Source organism: Elephas maximus, chromosome 26, assembly GCF_024166365.1.
Source record: "Elephas maximus indicus isolate mEleMax1 chromosome 26, mEleMax1 primary haplotype, whole genome shotgun sequence".
Taxonomy (NCBI): domain Eukaryota; kingdom Metazoa; phylum Chordata; class Mammalia; order Proboscidea; family Elephantidae; genus Elephas; species Elephas maximus.
In genome coordinates, this window is record NC_064844.1 from 39,076,088 (window position 1) to 39,093,684 (window position 17,597).

Sequence of the window (17,597 nt, forward strand, 5' to 3'; positions counted from 1 at the left end):
ACCAGATGCAGAATACAAAAGTTTAATATACAGAACCCTTCAAGACATCAAGAAGGAAATGAGGCAATACGGAGAACAAGCCAAGGAACACACAGATAAAGCAACTGAAGAAATTAGAAAGATTATTCAGGAACATAATGAAAAGTTTAAAAAGCTGGAAAAATCCATAGGCAGTGAGCAATCAGAAATTCAGAAGATTAACAATAAAATTACAGAAGTAGACAACTCAATAGAAAGCCAGAGGAGCAGAATTGAGCAAGTAGAAGCTAGAATTTCTGAACTTGAAGATAAATCACTTGGCACTAATATATTTGAAGAAAAATCAGATAAAAGGAATTTAAAAAATGAAGAAACCTTAAGAATCATGTGGGTCTCTATCAAGAGAAATAACCTACGAGCGATTGGAGTACCAGAACAGGGATGGATAACAGAAAATAGAGAGAATTGTTGAAGATTTGTTGGCAGAAAACTTCCGTGATATCGTGAAAGATGAGAAGATATCTATCCAAGATGCTCATGGAACTCCACGTAAGGTAGATCGTAAAAGAAAGTCACCAAGACATATTATAATCAAACTTCCCCAAACCAAAGATAAAGAGAATTATAAGAGCAGCGAGGGATAAAAGAAAATTCACCTACAAAGGAGAGCCAATAAGAATGAGCTCGGACTACTCGGCAGAAACCATGCAGGCAAGAAGGCAATGGGATGACATATTTAAAAACTTTAAGGAAAAAAGTTGCCTGCCAAGAATCATGTATCTATCAAAACTGTCTCTTAAATATGAAGGTGAAATTAAGACATTTCCAGATAAACACAAGGTTAGGGAATCTGTAAAAACCAAACCAAAACTACAAGAAATACTAAAGGGAGTTCCTTCGTTAGAAAATCAATAATATCAGGTATTAACACAAGACTAGAACCGTGGGCAGAGCAACCAGAAGTCAACCCAGGCAAGGAAATCCAAAAAAACAAACCAAGAGTATAAAAAAGAAAAAAAAAAGCCCAACACAGGGTAACGGCGATGTTATTACATAAAAGAAGACAATATTAAAATCATAAAGAGGGACTAAGAAATGTAATCATGCACCTTCCATACGGAGAGGAAGATACAGCGATACAAAGAAATAAAAGTTAGGTTTCAATTCAGAAAAACAGGGGTAAATAATAAGGTACCCATAAAGGAGATAAAGTATCCTACTCATCAAAATAAAATACGAGAAAAAAACAGAGACTCAGCAGAAACAAAATCAATGACAACAAATATGAGGAAAGGACAATATGTAAAGATAATCTACTCAGCACATAAAATTAAGAGGGAAATGAAACCGTCAACAACACACAAAAAGAAGCATCAAAATGATAGCACTAAATTCATAAAAAAAAAAATACCTATCCATAATTACCCTGAATGTAAATGGACTACATGCACCAATAAAGTGACAGGGAGTGGCAGAATGGATTAAAAAATAAGATCCATCTATATGCTGCCTACAAGAGACACACCTTAGACTTAGAGACACTAACAAACTACAATTCAAAGGATGGAAAAACATATATCAAGCAAACAACAATCAAAAAAAGAGTAGCAGTGGCGATATTACTTTCTGACAAAATAGACTTTAAAGTTAAATCAATCATAAAGGATAAGGAAGGACACTATATAATGATTAAAGGGACAATACACCAAGAAGATATAACCGTATTAAATATGTATGCACCCAATGACAGGGCTGCAAGATACATAAAACAAACTGTATCAGCATTGAAAAGTAAGAAAGGCAGCTCCACAATAATGGTAGGAGACTTCAATGCACCACCTTCGGTGAATGACGGGACATCCAGAAAGAAGCTCAATAAAGACACGGAAGATCTAAATGCCACAATCAACCAACTTGACCTCGTAGACATATACAGAACACTCCACCCAACAGCAACCAACTCTACTTTCTTTTCTAGTGCACATGGAACATTCTCTGGAATAGACCACATATTAGGTTATAAAGCAAGCCTTTGCAGAATCCAAAACATTGAAATATTACAAAATATCTTCTCTGACCATAAGGCCATAAAAGTGGAAATCAATAACAGGAAAAGCAGGGAAACGAAATCAAACACTTGGAAACTGAACAATACCCTGCTCAAAAAAGATTGGATTATAGAAGACATTAAGGATGGAATAAAGAAATTCAGAGAATCCAATGAGAAGGAAAACACTTCCTATCAGAACCTTTGGGACACAGCAAAAGCAGTGCTCAGAGGCCAATTTATATCAATAAATGCACACATCCAAAAAGAAGAAAGGGCTAAAATCAAAGGATTATCCTGGCAATGGAACAAATAGAAAGAGAGCAACAAAAGAAACACACAGGCACCGGAAGAAAACAAATAATAAAAATTTGAGCTGAACTAAATGAAATAGAAAACAGAAAAACAATTCAAAGAATTAACGAGACCAAAAGCTGGTTTTTTGAAAAAATCAACACAATTGATAAACCAAACTGGCCAAACTGACCAAAGAAAAACAGGAGAGGAAGCAAATAACCCACATAAGAAATGAGATGGGCAATATCACAACAGACCCAACTGACATTAAAAGAATCACATCAGATTACTATGGATAACTATACTCAGACAAATTTGAAAACCTAGAAGAAATGGATGAATTCCTAGAAGCACACTACCCACCTAAACTAACACAAACTAAGGTAAGACAACGAAATAGACCCATCACAAAAGAAGAGATTGAAAACGTAAACAAAAAACTCCCAACAAAAACAAACCCTGGTCTGGATGGCCTCACTGCAGAGTTCTACCAAACTTTCAAAGAGTGAACACCACTACTACTAAAGGTATTTCAGAGCATAGAAAAAGATGGAATACTACCAAACTCATTCTATGAAGCCAGCATATCCCTGATACCGAAACCAGGTAAAGACACCACAAGAAAATTATAGACCTATATCCCTCATGAACGTGGATGCAAAAATCCTCAACAAAATTCTAGCCAATAGAATTCAACAACATATCAAAAAAATAATTCACCATGACCAAGTGGGATTCATAACATGTATGCAGGGATGGTTCAATATTAGAAAAACAATTAATGTAATTCACCACATAAATAAAACAAAAGACAAGAATCACATGATTTTATCAATTGATGCAGAAAAGGCATTTGACAAAGTTCAACACCCATTTATGATAAAAAAAACTCTCAGTAAAATAGGAATAGAAGGAAAATTCCTCAATATAATAAAACAGAGGGCATTTATACAAAGCCCACAGCCAACATCACCCTAAATGGAGAAAGCCTGAAAGCACTCCCAGTGAGATCGGGAACCAGACAGGGGTGCCCTTTATCACCGCTCTTATTCAACATTGTGCTGGAAGTCCTAGCCAGAGCAATTAGGCTAGATAAAGAAATAAAGGGAATCCAGATTGGCAAGGAAGAAGTAAAAGTATCTCTCTTTGCAGATGACATGATCTTATACACAGAAAACCCTACGAAATCCTCAGAAAAACTACTAAAACTCATAGAAGAGTTCAGCAGAGTATCGGGATACAAGATAAACATACAAAAATCAGTTAGATTCCTCTACACCAACAAAAAGAACATCGAAGAGGAAATCACCAAATCAATGCCATTTACAGGAGCCCCCAAGAAGATACAATACTTAGGAATTAGTCTTACCAGAGATGTAAAAGACTTACACAAAGAAAACTACAGTACACTTCTGCAAGAAATCAAGAGACTTACATAAGTGGAAAAACATATCTTGCTCATGGATAGAAAGACTTAAATTATAAAAACGTCTATTCTACCAAAAGCAATCTATACATTTAATGCAATTCCGATCCAAATCCCAACGACATTCTTTAAGGAGATGGAAATACAAATCACCAACTTCATGTGGAAGGGAAAGAGGCCCGGATAAATAAGGCATTACTGAAAAAGAAGAACAAAGTGGGAGCCCTTACTTTACCTGATTTTAGAACCTATTATACCACCACAGTTGTCAAAACAGCCTGGTACTGGTACAACAACAGATACATAGACCAATGGAACAGAATTCAGAATCCAGACATAAATCCATCCACATATGAGCAGGTGATATTTGACAAAGGCCCCAAAACAGTTAAATGGGGAAAAGACAGTCTTTTTAACAAATGGTGCTGCCATAACTGGATATCCATCTGCAAAAAAATGAAACAAGATGCTTACCTCACTCCATGCACAAAAACGAGCTCAAAACGGATCAAAGACCTAGTTATAAAATCTAAAACAATAAAGATCATGGAAGAAAAAATAGGGACAATGTTAGGACCCCTAGTACATGGTGTAAACAGTATACAAAACATTAAGAATGCAGAAGAAAAGCTAGATAACTGGGAGCTCCTAAAAATCAAACACCTATGCTCATCCAAAGACTTCACCAAAAGAGTAAAAAGACTACCTATGGACTTGGAAAAAGTTTTTAGCTATGACATTTCTGATCAGCGCCTGATCTCTGAAATCTACAAGATACAGCAAAAGCTCAAATACAAAAGGACAAATAACCCAATTAAAAAATGGGCAAAAGATATGAATAAAGACTTCACTAAAGAAGACATTCAGGTAGCTAACAGATACATGAGGAAATGTTCACTATCATTAGCCATTAGAGAAATGTAGATCAAAACTACAATGACATTTCATCTTACTCCAACAAGGCTGGCATTAATCCGAAAAACACAAAATAGTAAATGTTGGAGAGGCTGTGGAGAGATTGGAACACTTATACACTGCTGGTTGGAATGGCAAATGGTACAACCACTTTGGAAATCGATTTGGCGTTTCCATAAAAAGCTAGAAATAGAACTACCATACGATCCAGCAATTCCGCTCCTCGGAATATATTCTAGAGAAATAAGAGCCTTTACTTGAACAGATACATGCACACCCATGTTTATTGCAGCACTGTTTACAATAGCAAAAAGTTGGAAGCACCAAGGTGCCCATCAATGGATGAATGGATAAGGAAATTATGGTATATTCATACAAGGGAATACTACACATCGATAAAGAACAGTGAGGAATCTGTGAAACATTTCATAACATGGAGGAACCTGGAAGGCACTATGCTGAATGAAATTAGTCAGTTCAAAAGGACAAATATTGTATAAGACCACTATTATAAGAAATTGAGAAATAGTTTCAACCGAGAAGAAAACATTCTTTTGTGGTCATGAGAGTGGTGGGGGGGTGGGTGGGAAAGGGATATTCACTAATTAGTTGGTAGATAAGAGCTACTTTAGGTGAAGGGAAAGACAACACGCAATACAGGGGAGGTCAGCACAACTGCACTAAACCAAAAGCAAAGAAGTTTCCTGAATAAACTGAATGCTTCAAAGGCCAGTGTAGCAGGGGCAGGGGTTTGGGGACCATGGTTTCAGTGGAGATCTAAGTTAATTGGCATAATAAAATCTATTAAGAAAACATTCTGCATCCCACTTTGAAGAGTGGTGTCTGGGGTCTTAAATGCTAGCAAGCAGACATGTAAGATACATCAATTGGTCTCAACTCACCTGGATGAAAGGAGAATGAAGAACACCAAGGTCACCAAGTAATTACGAGCCTAAGAGACAGAAAGGGTCACATGATCCAGAGACTACATCATCCTGAGACCAGAAGAACTAGATGGTGCCCAGCTACAACCGATGACTGGTCTGACGGGGAACACAACAGAGAACCCCTGAGGGAGCAGGAGAACAGTGGGATGCAGACCCCAAGTTCTCATCAAAAAACCAGACTTAATGGTCTGACTGAGACTGGAAGGACCCTGGTGCTCATGGCCCCTAGACCTTCTGTTGGACCAGGAGGGGAACCATTCCCGAAGCCAACTGTTCAGACATGGATTGGACTGGACGATGGCTTGGAGAGGGATGCTGGTGAGGAGTGAGCTTCTTGGATCATGTGGACACTTGAGACTATGTTGGCGTCTCCTGCCTGGAGGGGAGATGAGAGGGTGGAGGGGGTTAGAAGCTGACGAAATGGACATGAAAAGAGAGAGTGGAGGGAGACCGCAGGCTGTCTCATTGGGACGAGAGTGATTGTGAGTATGTAGCAAGGTGTGTATAGGTTTTTGTGTCAGGGGATGACTTGATTTGTAAACTTGCACTCAAAGCACAATAAAAATTATTTTTTATAAAATTAAAATGATTATAGATTCACAGTAAGTTGCAAAGGCAATATAGAGAGGTCCCACGTATCTTTTACCCAGTTTCCCACAATAATCAGATGTTATATCATGATATTACAATATCAAAACCAGAACACTGACATTGGTACAAGGTGTGTGTATAGTTCTATGTCAATTTATCATGTGTGTTGTTGTCAGGTGCCATCAAGTTGGTTCTGACTCATAGCAACCCTATGCACAACAGAACAAAATGCTGCCCTGTCCTGCACCATCCTCACAATTATTGCTGTGTTTCAGCCCACAGTTTTTTAGCCATTGTGTCAACTCATCTTTTTTGCTGACCCTCTACTTTACCAAGCATGAAGTCCTTTTCCAGGGACTGGTTCTTCCTGATAACATGTTAAAACTACGTGAGGCAAAGTCTTGCCATTATTGTTTCTAAGGAACGTTCTGGCTGTACTTCTTCCAAGGTAGATTTGTTTGTTCTTCTGGCAGTCCATGGTACATTCAATATTCTTCACCACGTGTGTAGATTCATGTAATCATCACCACAATCAAGATACAGAGCGGTTCCACACCAGGTTGTGTGACACCTTCATAGTCACACCATCCCTCTCCCACCACTCCTAACCTCTGGCAACCACAAATTTGTTTGGAGAAAGTATTTTAAAAATGGATATTTGGAACTGATGTCATCATAATATGATTTTGTTGCCAGAAACTGTGTGTTATTAACAAAAATTCTTATAGCAGTACACTTGAGATACCTGGACACAAATTATGTAATATGTCTACAAGGTGCAAAAACTGATAAGTATAAATACTCACATACTTACCACCCAATTTAAGAAAGAAGACATTACCTATGTGTTCGTTCCTAATCATTTTCCCTCACCACAAATAACACCAATTTGAAATTTTTATTTATCCTTCTTTGTTAGTAAGCAACCATTCAACTACCTTTTAAATTTTGTGTTTGCATTTTATACAAATGGTTTTATGCTATGTGTACTCTTTCGCAACTTGCAATTTTACTGAATGTTACGTTTTTGAGATTTACACATAAGGGTAGTTCAATCATTCCTGTTGATGTATAGTACTCCATAATACAAATAAGATTGGGAATGCTGCTATAGCTGATTTATTGGATAATTTACAAGACTGACAGCTTTGAGTGGGTCCCAGAGCAAGAATGGGCTCTAACGCAGGTTCAGACTAGTGCAAGCAGCCTTGCTACTTCAGCCTTAAGATCCAGCAGATTTCATGGCTCCAGGGGCATCAGTGGTTGGAAAAAAGGGCTGTGTGGAATCTTCAGTAAGTCCAGTTGAAATGTCCTAGATCAGTCTTTTAGGATTCTGGAGCAAGAATATGGCATCTTCAGTAGAGAACTCTAACCATTATTAAAAAGTAGCTCATGTTAAGCTACTGGGCCCTGGTAGGAACTGAGCATGGCAGGTTAAATGAACATATGACCAGAACTTCCCAAAATTCATTAGATACTAGCAAACCTACCAAAGTCAGGCAAGCCCAGCAGAACTCCATTCTAAAGGGGAATCAAGTGCAAGCAGGACCAGGGAACACAGGCCAGCTCTACAAGCTTAGTTCAACTCCTGACTAGATTTCCTCAACCCTCCACACTACAGGCCTAGTGTTATGGACTGAATTGTGTCTCCCCACAATGTGTATCAATTTGGCTAGGCCATCCATGACTCCGAGTATTGTGTGATTGTCCACCATTTTGTCATCAAATGTGATTTTCCCATGTGTTGCAAACCCTACCTCTATGATGTTAATGAGGCAGGGTTAGAGGCAGCTATGCTAATGAGACAGGACTCAATCTACAAGATTGCATGGTGTTTTAAGTCAATCTCTTTTGAGAAATAAAAAAGAGAAGTGAACAGAGACAGGGGGACTTATACCACCAAGAAAGCAATGCTAGGAGCAGAGCATGTCCTTTAGACCCAGGATTCCTGCACTGAGATGCTCCCAGACAACGGGAAGATTGATGACAAAGACCTTCCCCCAGAACCGACAGAGAAAGCCTTGGCCTGGAGCCAGCACTCTGAATTTGGACTTCTAGCCTACTAGACTGTGGGGGAATAAACTTCTATTCATTAAAGCCATCCACTTGTATTTCTGTTATAGCAGCACTAGATAACTAAGACGTCTACCAAAGGAAGAAACTTAAATCATTCCCAGGCTGTACTACACAAGATGGCTGGCTCTCAACCAAAGGATAAAAGCAACAAAAGACACCAGACAAAGCAGACTTCAGAACAGGGAAAATCATCCGGCATAAAGAGGGATATTACATGTGATCATTAAGGTCAAGTGTCAGCTTGGTTAGACCATGATTATCAGCATCAGTTATGATGTAGTATGGCAGTCATATAATGACATAATCAGCTCTGTGATGAAATCTAATATAATGTTCTCACCTCCATGATGGAATCTGCTGTGAATAGCCAAGGTTGAAAGGGAGTTTCCTTTGGGGTGTGGCCTGCGTCCAATATAAGTGGACATTCTGACAAGGCTTTTGCTTAGTCTGGGTCCTGCAACTGGCTCCTGTTCATCTGACCTCTGGTTCTTTGGACTTGAGCTAGCAGCCGTCTTGCCAGCCAGTATTGGAATTTGTCAGTCTTTGCAGCCTGTGAGCCAGAGTCCTGCTGTGTGACCTGCGGATCTTAGGTTGGCTAGCCCTTGCAGCTACGTGAATCAGAAACCTCCAGCCTGACCCATGGACTTGGGATATTCTAGCTTCTACAACTACGTGAGCCATTTCCTTGATATAAATTTCTCTCAATATATATTTACATGCTTTACTGGCGTAGTTTCCCTAGAAAGCCTAGCCTAAGACATTTGGTACTGAGAGTGATTCTAGAGGAACAAAATTGTAAGATGAGTTTCCTAAGTTGGTTCTCAAGTTTGGTTAGTCTTAAAGATATTGATGACTCTGCTTCCAGTACTAAAGAGGACAGTGCTTATCCATGGCATGAGGTGGCAATACAAATATGCAAAATATCACCACCAACAGATCAGATATTGGTGAAAGGTGAGGCTATGGATGATCACACGTTTGATACCGTCCTACAATTTTGTCACAATGAGAAGTATGAGGAAGCCGGTCATTTGGTGTTACTTTCTCTAGACAAAGCGGTGAAAGAAAGAGATGAATTTAGGGCTTCAGAGTCATGGCTCAAGTGCCACATAAAACTCCTCAAAGCTTCTACTTGTGCCTTAAAAGAAAGCCTTATTTCTTGTAGTAACAGAGCTGATATTGCCAAAAATCAAGCCCAGTGGCTGAATTATAATGCCAATTGAATTCCCAACTTTGAGTGGTGTCTGAAGTTAAAGTAAGGGCCTTCATTGGGAAGAAAAGTGATCCTGAAACTTGGGATGGGGACATGTGGGCAGATAATCAGGAAGCTGGGGACACTGACCCTTAAATTACATTGAACCATTCCTGCCAACAGAACCAGCCCTCTCTCTCCCATGTGAAGAGATCACCCCATCTTTGTCTGATAAGCCACCCCCCATTAGCCTCTAGACTCCCATCAGATGAGATTAACCCAGCTGTGTCTGAAATGCCTTTGTCTGAATCATTGCCGGGGACATTGCCTGAGGCAGATGCCTTACAAGACAATGCTGAATGTTCTCAAAACACATCCCTACCACCCATTTTGGCTCTTATACCTAAAAAAAAAATAGCTACACTTAAGTCCCAGGGAGCAACAAAAGGTAAAGTACAAAGTGTGACCCAGGAAGAGGTATGCTGCGCTCCAAAAGAACTGCTTGACTTTTCCAATAAGTACAAATAGAAACCTGGGGAATATGTGTGGGAATGGCTATTAAGGGTGTGGGATAATGGTGTGAGGAACATAAATAGGGATCAGTCTGAGTTTATTGATATGGGCTCAATAAGCACAGATACTTCATTCAGTGTTTCAGCTCAAAAGGTTAAGAAAGGAAAAGGTTAAGAAAGGATCTAATAGATTATGTGGTGGCTTACACTAAAGCAAGTTGAAATGCCAGACCTGCCTTGGTATACTGTAGAAGAAGGTGTCCAGAGGCTTAGGGAAGTTGGCATGCTAGAGTGGATTTATCAGGTTAGGCACACACATGGAGTGCCCAGAGGACACACCTTTTACAACACTGAGAAACAAATTTGTGAAGAGCACCCCAGCATCTTTGAAGACTGCTGTGAGTGCTATTTTATGTAAGTCAGATTTGGCAGTGGGAACTGCCCTAACTGAATTAAGACACATAGCTGCAGTGTTGCTGATTGAACACCGTGGTAGTAGGGGCCGAATGGCAGCACTCAATTGATGAAGACAAGGTGGGCGTGGGTACCATAATAGACAGTGGAGTCAAAGCAGGAATCAGAGTAGTCTGATTCGTATGGACTTATGGTGTTAGCTACTTAGTCACAGTGTCCCTAGAAATGAAATAGATAGAAATTCTACTAAATATTTACCTGATTCAAACAAGTGGAAGAATTCTAGGTCAATTGAAGAGCAGTCTAACTCGAATCCCCAGAATAGAGAGCCACAGCCCCTCAATCAATTCCCAGACTTGAGCCAGTTTACAGACCTGTGTCTCCTTAAAGAAAGACTCCATTACACTGCCAAAACTTATACCGTTAATCTTTCTCCCAGGATTCCCCAAAGGGATCTACGTTTTTTTCTAGAGAGAGTGTTTATTTAGGAAAAGGAAACAATAGACTTTTTGGGGACTAGTGGGTATTGACTCTGAACTGATACTAATTCCAGGAGACCCAAAACATAATTGTGGCCCATTAATCAGAGTAGGGGCATATGGAGGTCAGGTTATTAATGGAGTCTTAGCTCATGTCCATCTCACAGTATTCCAGTGGGTCTCCAAACCCATTAAGTAGTGATTTCCCCAATGCCAGAATGAATAATTGGAATAAATGTACTCAGCAACTCACAGAACCCCCATATCAGATTCCTGAAGTGGAGTAAGGGCTATTATGGTAGGAAAAGCCAAGTGGAAACCACTAGAATTGCCCCTACCTAGGAAAACAGTAAACCAAAAGCAATACCGTATTCCTGGAGGGATTGCAGAGATTACTGCCAGCATCAAGGACGTGAAGGATGCAGGGATGGTGATTCCCACCATATCCCCATTCTACTCACCTATTTGGCATGTGCAAAAAAAAGATGGATCTTGGAGAATGATAGTTGATTATCATAAACTTAAGCAGACAGTGACTTCAATTGCAACTGTTCTTTCAGATGTGGTTTCATTGCTTGAACAAATTACACATCTCCTGGTACCCGGTATGCAGCTAGTCATCTGGCTAAGGCCTTTTTCTCCAAGGACCACCAGAAGCAGTTTGCCTTCAGCTGGCAAGGCCAGCAATACAACTTAGTGTCCTACCTCAGAGCTATATGAACACTCCAGCCTTATGTAATAATTTACTCCACAAGGACTTTATCACCTTTCCCTCCCATAAGATGTCACACTGGTCTACTGCATTGATGACATTATGCTGATTGGATCTAGTAAGGAGGAAGTGTCAATGACTTTGGACTTGTTGTTAAAATATTTGCACGCTAGAAGTTGGGAAATTAATCCAGCAAAAATTCAGGCACCTCCACCTCAGTGAAAGTTCTAGGGGTCCAGGAATGTGGGACATGTTGAGATATTCTTTCTAAAGTGAGGGATAAGTTGCTGCATCTGGCCACCCACCCATCCCCCACAACTAAAAAAGAGGCACAGCAACTAGTGGGCCTCTTTGGATTTTGGAGGCAATATATTCCTCATTTGAGTATGCTGCTCTGGCCTATTTATCAAGTGACATGAAAAGCTGCTAGTTTTGAGCGGGGCCCAGAACAAGAGAAGGCTCTGCAATAGGATAAGGCAGCCATGCAAGTGGCTTTACCCCTTGGGCCATGTAATCCGGCTATACCAATGGTGCTTGACGCGTTTGTGGCAGATAGAGATTCTGTTTAGAGTCTTTGGAAGGTCCCTATTCATGAATCACAGCACAAACCCCTTAGGATTTTGGAGCAAAGCCCTGTCATTCTCTGCAGATAAGTACTCTCCTTTTGAGAAACAGTTTTTGGCTTGTTACTGGACCTTTAGTAGAGACTGAGCACTTAACCATGGGACATCAAGTCACCATGCAGCCTAAACTGCCTATCATGAACTGGGTGTTGTCTGACCCACAGAGTCATAAATTTGGACGTGCACAGCAGCACTCCATCACTAAACGGAAGTGGTATATATGAGATTGGGCCTGAGCAGGACCTAAAGGCACAAGTAATTGTATGAGGAAGTAGCCCAAATGCCCATGGTCTCCACTCCTGTCACATTACCTTCCATCTTCCAGTCTGCACCTATGGCTTCATGGGGAGTTCATCATAATCAGTTGACTGCTGAAGAGAAAACTTGTACCTGGTTTACAGATGGTTCTGCACAATATGCAGGCACCACTCGAAAATGGACAGTGGCAGCACTACAGCCCCTTTCTGGGAACTCCCTGAAGGACAGTGGTGAAGGGAAATCATCCCAATGGGCAGAACTTTGAGCAGTGAACATAGTTGTTCACTTTGCTTGGAAGGTGAAATGGCCAGATGTGCGACAGTATACTGATTCATGGGCTGTGGCCAATGGTTTCAGTACTTGTGGGAAACCTGTTTGGAAATGGAAGACGAAGAGGTATGCAGATAGGCCTCTCTGAATGGGCCAAAGAAATGAAGATATTTGTGTCAAATGTGAATGCTCATCAAAGGGTGACCTCAGCAGAGGATGATTTTAGCAATCAAGTGGATGGGATGACCCATTTTGTGGAATCTAGTCATCCTCTCACCCCATCCACTCCTGTCATTGCCCAATAGGCTCACAAAGTGCCATGGTGGCAGGGATGGAGGTTATGCATGGGCTCAACAGCATGAACTCCCACTCCCCAAGGCCAACTTGGCTACAGCCACTGCTGAGTGCTCAATCTGCCAACAGCAGAGTCCAACACTGAGTCCACTGAGGTGATCAGCTAGCAACTTGGTGGCAAGTTGATTACGTTGGACAGCCTTCATCATGGAAAGGGCAGCGTATTGTTCTTACTAGAATAGACACTTACTCTGGATATGGATTTGCCTTCCCTGTACACAATGCTTCTGCCAAAACTACCATCTGTGGACTTACAGAATGCCTTATCCACCATCATAGTATCCCACCCAACATTGTGTCTGGTCAAGGGACTGCCTTCATAGCAAATAAAATGCGGCAATGGGCCTATGCTCATGGAATTCACTGGTCTTACCATGTTCCCCAACATCCTGAAGCAGGTTGCTTGATAGAACAATGGAATGGTATTCTAAAGACACAATTATGGCACCAGTTAGGTGGCAACACCTTGCAGGGTTGGGGCAAAGTTCTCCAGGAGACTGTATGTGCCCCAAACCAACATCCAATGTATGGTGCTGTTTCTCCCATAGCCAGGATTCATTGGTCTAGTAATTAAAGGGTGGAAATGGAGTGGCACCACTCACTATTACCCCTAGTCATCCACTAACAGAGGTTTTGCTTCCTGTCTCCGTGACCTTATGCTCTGCAAGTATAGAGGCCTTAGTTCCAAAGCGAGGAATGCTCCCACCTGGAGACACATCAATGATTCCATTGAACTGGAAGTTAAGAACAACACCTGGCCACTTTGGGTTCCTTACACCTCTGGATCAACAGATGTGATTGATCCTGATTACCAAGAGGAAATTGGATTGATATTACATAATTGAGGCAAAGAAAGGTATGTCTGGAATGTAGGAGATCCCTTAGGGCTTCACTTAGTGCTACCATGCCTTGTCATTAAAGTCAATGGAAAACTACAGCCACTCAATTCCAACATGAATACTAATGGCCAGACCTTTCAAGAATGAAGGTTTGGGTCACTCCTCCAGGAAAAAAAAAAAACATAACCAGCTGAGGTGCTTGCTGAGGGCAAAGGGAATACAGAATGGGTGGTAGAAGAAGGTAGTTCTAAATACCAGTTATGATCATGTGACCAGGGCAGAAACGCAGATTGTAATTGTTATGAGTATTTCTTCCTTGTCTGGGTCTATCAAACATTTTGTTTTCTTCACTTACAAAATATAAGATGTAAACAGCGCTAGTGCATTTTTGGTTGCATATATGTTTGTTGTATCATGTTAGATGTAAGTATCACTTTATAATTGTCTTTATCCAGAGATTATGTATGTTTTAGGGAGATGTGTACAGGTTCCAAGTTCACAAAGGGGTGGCCTGTGATTGTTAAGGTTGTGTGTCAACTTGGCTAGGCCATGATTCTCAGTAGTTTGGCAGTTATGATGTAGTTTAGCAGTCATAATGATGCGGTCACATTTATGATGAGATCTGATTTAATGTTATCACCTCCATGATGGGATCTCCTATGAGTAGCCTATCAGTTGAAAAGGAGTTCTCTTGGGGATGTGGCCTGTATCCAATATAGGTTGATTTTCTGGCAAGGCTCGTGGGCTTTTGCTCACTCTGGATCCTGCAGCTGGCTCCTGTTAGTTTGATCTTCAGTTCTTTAGACCTGAGCTAGTAGCTTACCTCCCGTCTCGCCTGCCAATCTTGGGATTTGTCAGTCTCTGCAGCCTGTGAGCCAGAGCCCTGATGTCCGACCTGCTGATTTTGGGTTTGCCAGCTTCTGCGGCCTAACCATTGTGGCCAATGTATTAGCTTGCTCACCTGCTTTTTTAGCAGTAGGTTTCTGCCGTCACCACGGGCTCTGCAATAAGGCTTCTTCCAGGCTTCTTGCTATCTTAACTGTTACAGCCTTTGACCCTGTGTTACAGCACTTTCAGGAGGTTCCTCACTTCCTCTGTCTGCTTCCGCTTCTTCTGTCTCCTTGTCTGTCTAAAAACTCTGTAGGGTTGGCTGCTTATATAATAAATTTTCTTGTAAATTTCAAGGCACATTCCTCCCAGCAGGACCACAAAATGACCAGTCCCCTTGGTGGACTTCAAATCACTCCATTGGCATAGTAAACCAACCAATCCCTGCAAGGTGCATAAAATAGACCAATCACAGGGCAGACTTCAACCCAGGGCTAGACAAAAAGTATCAAACTGTCAAGTTGTCTATAGCTTAACCAGGAAATGTCAATGAACCTGGACAAAAGTAACATACCCTCTAGGGTAGAAAACTAGGGTAAAGTAACTCCTTAGGGCTTAAGGGGAAAAATCTCTCAAGCTGTTTTTTCAAAGAACCAAGGCAAAAGGCCACATAAAAGAATGTATTTCACTATAGGCTGCAAAGCTAAGCTATGTCTTTTGAAATAATTTTTGCTAGTAATAAAGCTGACATTTTGAGCTCTTCCTATCTCATCCCTACATCCATTTCGCAACTGATGATGGACTCAAACAAGAAATAGGAGTGTTTCTTACAGATACCCTAAAATCCCAACACATGCCAAAAATGAAGAAGGCCGAAATCCATTCATTAATTTATAGGATTGTTTAATGATCCAGTTATCCATTTAAGAAATAATCAGAGAGTACCTAGTAAGTGCTCAGTTTGCTGCAGTACATAATCAAATAACAATAAAAGTAATTACTACTATTTTTTGAGCATCTTCTGTATACCAGACACTGAAGTGGGTGCTTTACATATCTTGACAACTCAAAATAACTCTATGATAGTGGTAAAAAAAAAAAAAATTTTTTTTTTTTCGTGGTATATTTTCATTCAGTAGACCAGAAGACTGAGGCTGAGAGAGATTGAGCTACGTTCTCAAGTCTCAGAGCTGATGAGTTCTACAGCCCAGGTTATCTGAGCTCCAGAGCCCAGCTCTTCCCAGGGTCCATACGGCCTCTTTAAAAGAATTCTGCTTGGGAATTTAGCCTGAAGGCACATGAAAGGGGCCACTACCTAAACCTGGAGCAGGGATGGTTATGAAAGACCTTTGTCTTAGTTACCTAGTGCTGCTGCAACAGCGATGACAACAAAAATACCACAAGATGGTGGCTTTGAAGAACAGAAATTCATTTTCTTACAGCTCTGGAGGCTAAAGGTCCAAATCAAAGTCTCTTCTATACAGATTCCTCCCTTGTCAGTAGCCCTGGGCATTCCTCGGTTCCTTGGCTTGTAGGAGATCCTCACATTGCGTCTGTCTCCCCTCCGCCCCGTGTGTGCCCATCTCTGTGTCTAATCTGCTCATTTCATAACTCAGAAATGATTAGACTTAGAGCCCACCCCCACTTGTGTATGATATAACTAACATAACAAAGAAAACCCTATTCTAAACATGATTACATCAACAGTATACAAGGTAGGATTCTAACACATGTTTTTTTTGGGTGGTCACAATTTAATCCATATGAAGGCTCTTATGAATAAAGTTGCTATGACATTCTTGTGGACATATGTTTATGCATAATTTCTCTTGAATTAGTTACATTTTAATCCAAATCTCAATTCACATCATTAACCATCTGATCAGGCACCTCTGTCACTAGGGGGTAGTGTGGGGAGAAAGGTTGAATACAGAAATAGACATCAGTTACCTCATTCCTATATCATTGTTCTTCATGAGATTAAAGCCACCTGAATGTAACAATTTGATATTATTTCTTACTTAATTCTTCTGAGTCCTTTTATTCCCAAATCAAGCCCCCCCCCCAATTTTTTACTAACAAGATTTCCTTCAGAGGATTTTTATAGATATGTTAATATTCCATTTAAGCCAAAGTTTAAATCATTTAACAAATATTAACTGACCTCCTACAATGGTAGAGCACTATTCTAGATGCCTGGGATACTAGCAGTGGTGGGAGTTAGTGGGAGGAGTGGGGGAAGACAAATGATAAATAATAAGCATAATAATAAGTAAATTATATAATACATTATGAAGTGGTAAGTGCTATGGAAAATAGAAAAACCAAAGAAAAAGATGGGAGGGTAAGAATGTGTTATAATCTTAAACAGGTGGGTAAGGCAGGTGAAATTTGAGCAAAGATATGAAGGATGCTATGATGGTTAAAATTGTGTGTCAACTTGGCTGGGCCATGATTCTCAGTGTTTTGGCAGTTGTATAATGTTGCGATCACTTCCCTGTTGAAATGTGATACCTGATCACCCAAATGATGGAATCTGCTGAGTAGTACCTGGGGGCAGGGCCTGTAGTGGCTGACTGCCTCCTCAGACTACATTTTTCCATCAACCTCCTCCTACTTCCTTCCAGCTCTCCTTGCTGGGGCTTTTGCTTGTTCTGGATACTGCAGCTGGCTCCTGTTCGTCTGACATCTGGTTCTTGGGACTTGAGCTAGCAGCTTGCCTGCCGATCTTGAGATTCCTCAATCTTCACAGCCTGTTACAGCCCTGTTCTCTGGCCTGCTGGTCTTGGGTTTGCCAGTCCCTGCGGCTATGTGAACCAGGAGAGTCCTCTTTCCTGC

The 17,597-nt window shown here is 40.7% G+C and overlaps 1 pseudogene; it reads left to right on the forward strand.

The window, feature by feature from the left end:
• The window catches only part of LOC126067941 (uncharacterized), a 42,286-nt pseudogene that overhangs the window by 17,964 nt on the left and 6,725 nt on the right, over positions 1-17,597 (forward strand).